Raw genomic sequence first — 9829 nt, 5'->3', positions numbered from 1 at the left:
TCTGCAATGTGCCTTCTTCTTTTCATACTCACCAAATTCTATTCATTCATTTAGGACCAATCTATGTCTTACCTCCCCTGTGAATTTTCTCAAAGGAGTCCAAATTAATTAATTTCTTTTTTTATTCCTCAGTCGTATCCCATTTCATTTATTCTCACAGTTTAATTCTTAATGCTTCTCTAGTTCATAAGTTTTTATTTTACCCACCTGACATAAGTGAAAAACTCTGTGACTACCTTTCATTCTTCAGATCCTTCTATAGTGCTTTGCATGAATGCACAGTCAGTGATCACAAACTTATCATTGATCAAAAAGGCAGTTGTATTTCAAGGTCATACCTAGGGCAAGATACTCTGAACAAGCAAAGAGTTTAAAAGGTACAGTAGGTTTTGAATAATGCAGTGTTCTTTAAGGTGGTCATTAGAAATGCTCCCCTTTAGTTTCTTTTTTGAGTCAGAGACCTTGGAATTGATTACTGCAAATCACAGTGAAGAAAATGTCTTTTAAATGGTAGCTGATTTTATACAGAATCTGGAAAATATACAACCCAGTGTGTGTTTTCTACAATAGCGGGCTTCCAACTGCTGACAGTAAACCTCATGGCATTTGGAAAAAACATCTATTAAGAATTATGTCTCATAACTTTCCTTCCTGCTATTTTTCAAAAGGCAAGATAGGGAATAAGAAAGGCCTCCAGAAACTTGGAGGACTGAGCATTACCCCTTGGTGGGGTACATCTCTAATGCCAGTCAGAGAAGTGAGATAAAGGGTAGGGAGGGTAGCATACCTCTGAATCATCCAACACAAAGTGGCCACATGACGCTCAGTGACTTGGCGCTAGTTTCCCCCTCTGGCAGTAGAGGAAATAGGGCCAGATAATGGACAAGCATGCTTTAAGTTCTGACATACCATGATTCTAGCTTATTCCTGTTGATTCTTGACATTATTGGCAAAATCTCAGGCCAAATACAAAACAAAACAATTTCTCTTTCCAAGAGAAATTTGTGGGAAGTCTCCACAATACCTTATATTTTAGTTCAGAGCATGATATATTATTCAGATGAATTCCATTTCTCACATTGGGTACATAAATTCTTTATTTGAATCTGTGAGTGTATATCTTACTTCATGTAGGACTTATATTTTATTTTCTTCAGTAGCATTGTAGGTTCTTATAGATTATTTACTTCCAGCCATTCTTAAGATGGACATGGGTTTTGTTGTAAATGCTGCACATTCCTAATGGCCCTGAGTCAAGGCTTCATTGGTGTTCTAGAACTGACACAAGAGAGCAAGAGAAGTTCAGCCTTGTGACTAGAAAGTAGGGGATAGATGGGGGAGGGAAGAAGAAAGGTTATCAATCATCCTATCCACTGAAAATTAATATCGACCAGTGGGTAATCCATCACCAAAAAGCATTTATTCAGGAATGAGAAAGGGTTGTAATCCATCGTGTGCAGACATGGCACCTGCACTCTGCCTGGGGAGCCATGATGGAGAGATATTTAACCAAGAGAAAAGGAAGTTAAGGGAGAAGGAAGTTAAAACCATAAAGCTTTATTATGAGCATGGTGGTCTTCCTGTAGAGTTCTGGAGTTCTCTCATGATTTCATATGAGATTTCCATAGACCCTCTGTTTTCTTAAAGTTCCAGAGAGTCTTCATTGATGCCACGGAAAGAAAGTAGGAGACCAGTGGGAGGTGATTATGCAATGGGGGTGGGACAGAAAGAAGCTGACCCTGAGGCACACTCAGGGCAGCTCACCATTTCCAAGTGGCAAAATGAGTTTAATAAAGCAGAATTTTCCTTCAAAGGCAAGCTTATAAACCTATACTTGCTATAGAAGGCATTTTAGAGACTTTCTGTATATCTTCAAGCACGTTTACCCTTGTGCACTACTAGTGTTGCTATACACTTGCAAATAGATCATTTTTATATCTTATTTCTTTCACCCTCAAAATGAAAGGTTAATCAAATGAATGTCTGCAAGTAATGAGATTTTAACTTCAGTCACAGGATGAATGCAGCATATATAACTGACTACTTTTCATTGCATATGCTACAGTGGACAAACTTGCAGCAAGTCTAAATGAAACTGTTCCCTTCTGAATAGTAATAGATGTTCTACATTGTTAAACATTTGTTCAATGCAAACAGCTTTTCTTTTATGGCTTTAAAAATTAATAAAATTAAATTTAGTAATAAAACATATTATAGTTTACAATAATATATAGATGTATTCTATTTTGTGCAAACCCAATGTCAAAAATTCAAATTTACAGTGAACAAGTGAAGGCATTTTCCACTTCGCATAATGATTTGCCTAGAGGCCAAGGAAGGTGCCCACCAAATAGGGGGTTGGAGGCTTGTTCTACTTGTCGGGCCAAAGGAAGATCATACTGCCCCTCTCTGAAGGGGTCCTTAGTGAAAGAAAGGTCTGGGATAAAGCTGAATCACACATCTGATCAATGCAAAATATCATAATAGGCCCTGGCTCATTAGATCAATTGGTTAAGAGCACATTCTAGAAACAGCAAGGTTATGGATTTGGTCCCCAGTCAGGGCACACATAGGAAGCAACCAAAGAATGCTTGACTAAGTGGAAACACAAATGAATGTTTTCTTTCCCCTTTCCTTCTGGGTTGCAACCCTTTCTTGTTCCCAAATTAATCCTTTTTGGTGATGGATTGCCCATTGGTCAATATTAGTTTTCAGTGGACAGCATGATTGATAACCTTTCTTCTCTCTTCCCTCATCTTCTCTCTGTCTCTCTAAAAATCAATTAAAAAAATTACCCTGGCCAGATAATTTGGTTGGTTGGAGCATTGTCCTGGAGTGTGGAGGTTGTGGGTTTGATTTCCTGGTCAGGGCACATTAAGAAGCAGCTCAGTGTTCCTGTTTCTCTCTCTGATTCTGCCTCTCTTTCTCTCTCTCTCTCTCTCTCTCTCTCTCTCTATCAAAAAAAAAAAAAAAAAACATCACAAGAGCAGCCGAGAGAACCAGAAAAGCCAGGTGTGCCGTGAGCATCCTCTGTACACTGCCAGGTGCTAAGTACAGAAAATGCTTCCTTCTTCTTTATTCTTTCGCTTCAAAAGGGGAGAGTTAGGCCTCAGAGAGGAAGGGAGAAGATGATCCTAGAAGCCAGGTAACCCTGTCCCACACTGAGAGATATTGGAGTATGAGGAGGGAAGAAGGAACTGACCATGCTGCTGTAAGGACTCGGCCTAACCAAGACCTCCAGATGCAAGATGAGGGATATACATGTCAACTCTTGAAACCACACCACACCTCTACCTTCCATTCCCAATGACGTTCTGTGTAAGATGACAGGATATTTCAATTATTATTTAAAGCCAGATTAAGAGGGAAGAGGGAAAGAGGTATATTCCTCAGCAAAAGAGAATGTGAAAGAATAGGGATAGAGGAGAAGAGAGATCTTAGGGTAAAAGTAGTGAGGTGGATATGGCAGCACAGCCAAGGGTTGGGGTTATTAAGAATGGCAACTCTGGGCCCTGGCCAGTTGGCTCAGTGGAAGAGCATTGGCCCAGCATGTGGATGTCCCATGTTTGATTCCCAGTCAGGGTCCACAGAAGAAGTGACCATCTGCTTCTCTACCCCTCCCCCTTCTCTCTCTCTCTCTCTCTTTTTCTTCCCTTCCCACAGCCATGGCTCAATTGGTTCCAGTGCATTAGCCCCGGGCATTGAAAATGGCTCTGTGAAGCTTCCACCTCAGGTGCTAAAAATACCGTCACTGTGAGCATGGCCCCAGATGGGTAGAGAGCATTGGCCCTAGACAGGGGTTGCCAGGTGGATCCCAGTCGGTACATGTGTGAGAATCTGTCTCTCTGTCTTCCCTCCACTCACTTGGAAAAGAAGAAAACAAAATGAATCAAGAATGAGAATTCTGAAATAAAGGTTAGCTAGGCTTTGAATTCTCCACTATTCACTGTTTGAAATTGGGCATGCTCATTAACACCTCTGTCCCTGACGCTTCCTCATCTTATAAATGGGGCTACTTGTATTACCCTCCTCTACAGAGTTATTGTGAAGATTTACCATATTAATATATGTTAATATAGGACAGGAGCTTAAAATAGCATCAGTCTATAAGTACTTCATAAATGCTAATTTTTAAATATTATCATTACCCATGAAAAGAAAAAAAAATAACACCCAAGAAAAGTGAGATAAGGAAAAAGTCATATCAAATCCTAGAATGAGACCAGGAGACAAAGTCAATTCCCTAGTACACCGGAGAAAATGAGATGGGGGTGGGGAACAGCAGAGGAAGGCTTTATATTTCAGGGTAAGGTGAATGACAAGTGCCGACTTTTTTTTTTAAAGATTTTATTTATTGATTTTATAGAGAAAGGAGGTGAGCAGCAAGAAGTTATCAACTCATAGTTGTTTTACTTTCATTGTTCATTGATTGCTTGTCCTATGTGCCCTGATCAGGGAAGCCCAGGGTTTCCAACCAGTTATGTCAGCGTAACAGGTGGACACTCTATCCATTGCACCACCACAGGCCAGGCAGAAGTGCAGACGCCTGTGTCTTGGGCCAAATGATGCTATCTTTAATGCACCAGTGAACAGAAGTAGATCAGAACAGCATGTTCAATACAGTGAGCTCTTAAGAGCCTGGGTTGTGGTGTTTTGAATTATTTGGCACCTTGGGGAAGTTTTTTCTTTAGGGAGGGGGACTTGAACATTATTGCTGAAGGTACAAGATCCTACAGCTTTCACTTATTTAAATAATGATAAAGAACAAAAACTTTTGGCTTCATTGAGGTTATAACCTTAGAATGCTGATAATAGTTCCTACCCAAGATAATTATGGTATTTATAAATTAGATATATAAACTTTGTTGTGTTACTTAATCCCTGAAATTCGGTAGAATTACTTGTGGAAGCTCTTTGAGAAGAATCAAAGAGAAGGCTGAATTGACTTTCTCTCAGTGAGCACTTAAAATAGGGGGTGTTCACTGACCAGGTGGTGGCGCAGTGAATAGGGCGTTGGACTGGGATGCGAAAAGAGGGAGTGTTCATCTAATGGAGAGGGAGGAACTAACATTTTTATTTATTTATTTTAAAGCTGAGTATGTATGAAAAGTTTTCAAGATAAAAAAATCTTAATGTTAAAAGGTAGCATATAAAGATTCATTATTGGCCCTGGCCAGTTGGCTCAGCGGTAGAGCATCGGCCTGGCGTGCGGGGGACCTGGGTTCGATTCCCGGCCAGGGCACATAGGAGAAGCGCCCATTTGCTTCTCCACCCCTCCCCCTCCTTCCTCTCTGTCTCTCTCTTCCCCTCCCACAGCCAAGGCTCCATTGGAGCAAAGATGACCTGGGCGCTGGGGATGGCTCCTTGGCCTCTGCCCCAGGCGCTAGAGTGGCTCTGGTCGCAGCAGAGCGACGCCCCGGAGGGGCAGAGCATCGTCCCCTGGTGGGCAGAGCATTGCCCCTGGTGGGCGTGCCGGGTGGATCCCGGTCGGGCGCATGCGGGAGTCTGACTGTCTCTCCCCGTTTCCAGCTTCAGAAAAATACAAAAAAAAAAAATAAAGATTCATTATTAAACAATGGAGGCTTGTCAAAAAGACATAAATTTTTTAACAATAAATATGAAATTATATCCAGAGTAAGGCTGACTCTTGGAAGCATATCTCTGTGCATGAGTCTCATACATGTTTACAAGGATGATGTAGTTCCTACAGATAGGAAAAGAAGCACTGTAGTGGCCACAGAACCCTTCTGGATTGACTTTCTAAACTCAGCACCCTAACGCTAAACAATCCACTGATGAGCACAGAAAAGGTATGTTTCTATATACGGTGCAACTCTGTAAATTTTTACCTTTAGAGTCACTAATATGACTGCTTGGTTCTGGTGAAACCTCAATTTCACACACAGAAAAGACGGGAAGGCCATTAAATGTGGTATTCCATACAAACCTTTAGGGTTCCCACATACACATTCAAAATTGTACTTAAAAATGTGGTAAGTGGGTAGATCTTATTTCCAGTGTTCTTAACACACACACACACAGACACACACACACACATGCACACGCACATGTGCACGCCTGAGAAAGGCAACTTTCCTCCCTGAACCTCAGTTTTATTCCCTGTCATGGTGGATTCCCTTCTTTTTTTAAAAAAATATTTTATTGATTTGATTTTAGAGAAAGAGAAGGGAGAGAAAGAGAGAGACAGACAGACAGAAACATCAATCTGTTCCTGTATGTGCCTTGACCAGGCGTTGAACTGGCAACCTCTGTGCTTACCATCTAAGCTGTCTGGCCAGGGCTGGATTCCCTTTTCTGCCGGGTTCTCTCACTAACATTTTCCCCTCAAATTTAAAATTATTAATATGTACTTTTTATAACTCAGGAAAATTATGTTTATTATTTTAATGAAGCTGATCAGTGTATATAATGTTTGAAATAATTCAAGTTCATTTGTTTGATCGTGACTTTCAGAGGTAATGCTTTGCTATCTGTTATGTACTGAATTATGCATGTTAAAATATGTTATATTCTTGTCACACAGCAAGACCTCAAACACCTTCCTTATGACTAGAGCCAGTGCTTTATTTTTAGTACTCTATTTTTACTTAAACATGAAAATTATATTCAGCTTAGGTCATGTTAAATGATTCATTGCTATTTAAAGAAAAAACTACCCTAAAATAAATAACGTACATAAAAAGACAGGAAAAAAAAGAAGTTGATTTTAAAGTAAAATTGTTAAACTTTCCCACTTTTTTTTGTAATACTTTCCCACTTTTTAAGATCTGAGTAGCTCAGCTTTTTCTCAGTGATTAGTCAGAGATGGAAGGGCAAGTGTTTTATTCCATACATAACGTGCACTGAGGCATGGAGGAAAACAGTGCCAGTTTTCTCCCTTCTTTTTATACTCTCGCTTGCTGATACTCAGATTTCTGTGAGCCTTGGTGCTGATTTGGATGACTCTGTGAGCTGTTTCTGATGAGGGAGTTTGCAGTACATATTCCTTCTGGGGCTGAGGTTCAGGTGGGGGATGGGGAAGAGCAAAGATAGTAAGTATTCTTCACATTATCCTCAGAGGTTCTCATCCCCATACAGGCACTTTAAATGGCACAGGTCTTCTGAGCTCCACTGCGGGGTGGCCAGAAGGTGGTGGGCCCATGGAGAAGTGAGAAGAAATAGAGCAGAACCAACAAACAGAAAGTTAGGATGTGGGTAGTACCGGAAGGTGAATATAGGGGTTCATTTGCATTCCCCATTTTCCATTAGATCTTCACATACACAAAATTTGATTTTTTTCATATACATATTTGAAAATATTCTAAGGAAATTATCATAGACATACTCAGAGATTCTTAGCAACCTGTTCCACCTTCAGACTAAATGTAATTATTCATAGTAGGCAACAAACTGTGTGTCTAACATTGGGAGTTACGGTGTATCTATATAAGAGGGTATTATACAAATATTAACATATAGATGGGTGGGCAAAAGTAGATTTACAGTTGCGAGTGATGTTCTTTTGAGTTAATAAAGTTATTGTAATAATCATAACTTGCATCTCTTTGCCCATATGAACAACTGTAAACCTACTTTTGCCCACTCCCGTATGTTGCAAATATATTTGGCAACATGAAAAATACTTACAAAACCAGTATTTCAGTTTGATCCCATTTTAGTAAATATATATACTGTATAGAGAGTTCTGGTTTCCACTCTGATACATAAAGAATTTGGAAGTCATCACTCACAAGAATAGGATAAAAAGCTAAATACAGTAAACAGAACACCAACAATTCTTAGACCTGTCAGGGAAGGAAAGTCAAAGAGCAAATTGCAATTCCCAAACCTGGTGAGAAAGGCAGATACCCAGAATCGCAGCATCCTGGGAATGGAAGCCCAGGGGCAGGAGGGGCTGGTGATGGAGCAGTCCTGGCAGTAACACTTAAAGTATAATCGGTGAATCTCCAGCCTCTCAGTGTGAACAGCTGTGGGGCCCAAACACTCTGGGGGCCCAGTCTTAGGGGAACTCCCACACTTTTATAAGTTTTACCTTCAAGAGCCCTACTAGGCTCTCTTAGTGAAGATCAAAGAAAAACCCCTTTCAGCAGGAGGAGAGGAAAAGGAACAGCTTTGAAAAATGCTCAAAAAGCTATGTTCTGAACAATGGCCTGCACTTGATGGAGAACTATTAAATATGGGTTTCACCAGAGTCTAATTGATCTGGGAGAAAGAAATATCCAACTCCTTGCTTAGCCTTTGGCATGAGGAAGGAGAAATACCCAACTTCCGCCGTCTCTAGTCTTCCCGCTTCACATGAAGGGATTGCAGTGGGGGAAGCTGAGAAGCCTGGTAGGCATGGGTCTCAGCCCCAAAGCGTAGGCTCAGTGGAAGATGGAGAGCTCCTCATAAGAGTATAGAATTCTCCCTCTTCCTCACACCTTGCCACCACCCTATGGGGCTCCTATGTAGAACAGTGGATTACAGCTAATAACTGCAAGACTCAAGCCCTATTTTAAGGAGTCTCTAAGAAAACCTGGTGACAAAAACAAGGGCACTATATCTATTCATTGGAAAAGTTTTGAAAGTAGCCTCTTCTGAATGATGAGATTAGGATTTTGTTGTTGTTTCTGAAATTCTCCCAATACCGTATACTTTTTTGAGGTTGTTATGTGTGCATTAAAATTTAAAATCTTCAGAAGGAGTAATATATTACTGACTTTATAGCAATCACTTTATCAAAAGCACAGACATGGCAGTCAGCTAAAAGGTATTTACCTGTGAAGGATGCTCAGTTTGAAAAGAAGGGCAGAAACTTGCAGCAGTGTTGAGCCTTACTAGGCACTGGGCCAAGGGCAGCCAGTGTGGAGCAGAAGAAGGCTGTCTGGGAACGCGGGTCAAAAGGAATAAAGTCAAGCACACACAGTAAGGCGCTAAAAACAGAGGGTAATATAGACCTTAATTACACTATAGGAAGAAAAACGCATCTTTAGGCTCTGACAGAACTGAGTAATGTCACATGGAGTAATGTATCATCAGCTTTTGTCCTCAGGATCAGCATCTGAATAATAATGGACATGAACTAGGTGCTGTCTGGGGTACTTCCTGCTCTAAAGTCCTAGCATTAAGTCACAAAAAAGTAGGTCACTGACTATTAGTTTTCTCTTGCTGTTGTCACAAATTAAGACATATACATTTTGTCCATTGTTCTTATACAAGTAGGTTAACACAGCTTTTACATGCCAGAAGCAATCCTCTTTTCCAGATAAACCACTTCCTGTCTTTACCCTTCCTCGCCCCCCACTCTCAGTAGCCCTCTGGATATGTCCCACATAGGAAACACATGATCTCATCCCAAGGTCCCAAAAGTTCTCATCCCATTACAGCATCAACTCAGAGTCCAAAATATCATCTAAACCTTATTAGTTCTAAAGTCCCAAATCAATCACGTAAATCAATTACGGGTAAGGCTCTGGGTATAATCCATCCTGGGGCATAATTTTTCTCCCTCTGTAGATCTATGAAACTAGAAAACTAGTTATCTACTTTCAAAGTACAGTGGTGGGACAGGCATAGAACAATAGTAATAGACATTATGGTTTAAAAGAAGAGAAAATGGAAGGAAAAAATAAGAGTCGTTAGTCATAAGCAACTTTTTTATTTTATTTTATTTATTTGTTAATGAGAGAGAGAGGATGGGAGAGAGAAGGAGGAGAGAGGATGAGAAGCATCAATTCGTAGTTGCTTTCTCTTTAGTTGTACATTGAGCATCTCCTGTGTGCCTTGACTGAGGCTGTGCCAGTGCCCCCTTGCTCAAGCCAGTGACCTC

The sequence above is a fragment of the Saccopteryx bilineata genome, chromosome 1 (genome assembly GCF_036850765.1).
Source record: "Saccopteryx bilineata isolate mSacBil1 chromosome 1, mSacBil1_pri_phased_curated, whole genome shotgun sequence".
In the NCBI taxonomy this organism is placed as follows: Eukaryota; Metazoa; Chordata; class Mammalia; order Chiroptera; family Emballonuridae; genus Saccopteryx; species Saccopteryx bilineata.
Note: the sequence above shows the minus strand (reverse complement) of the source record.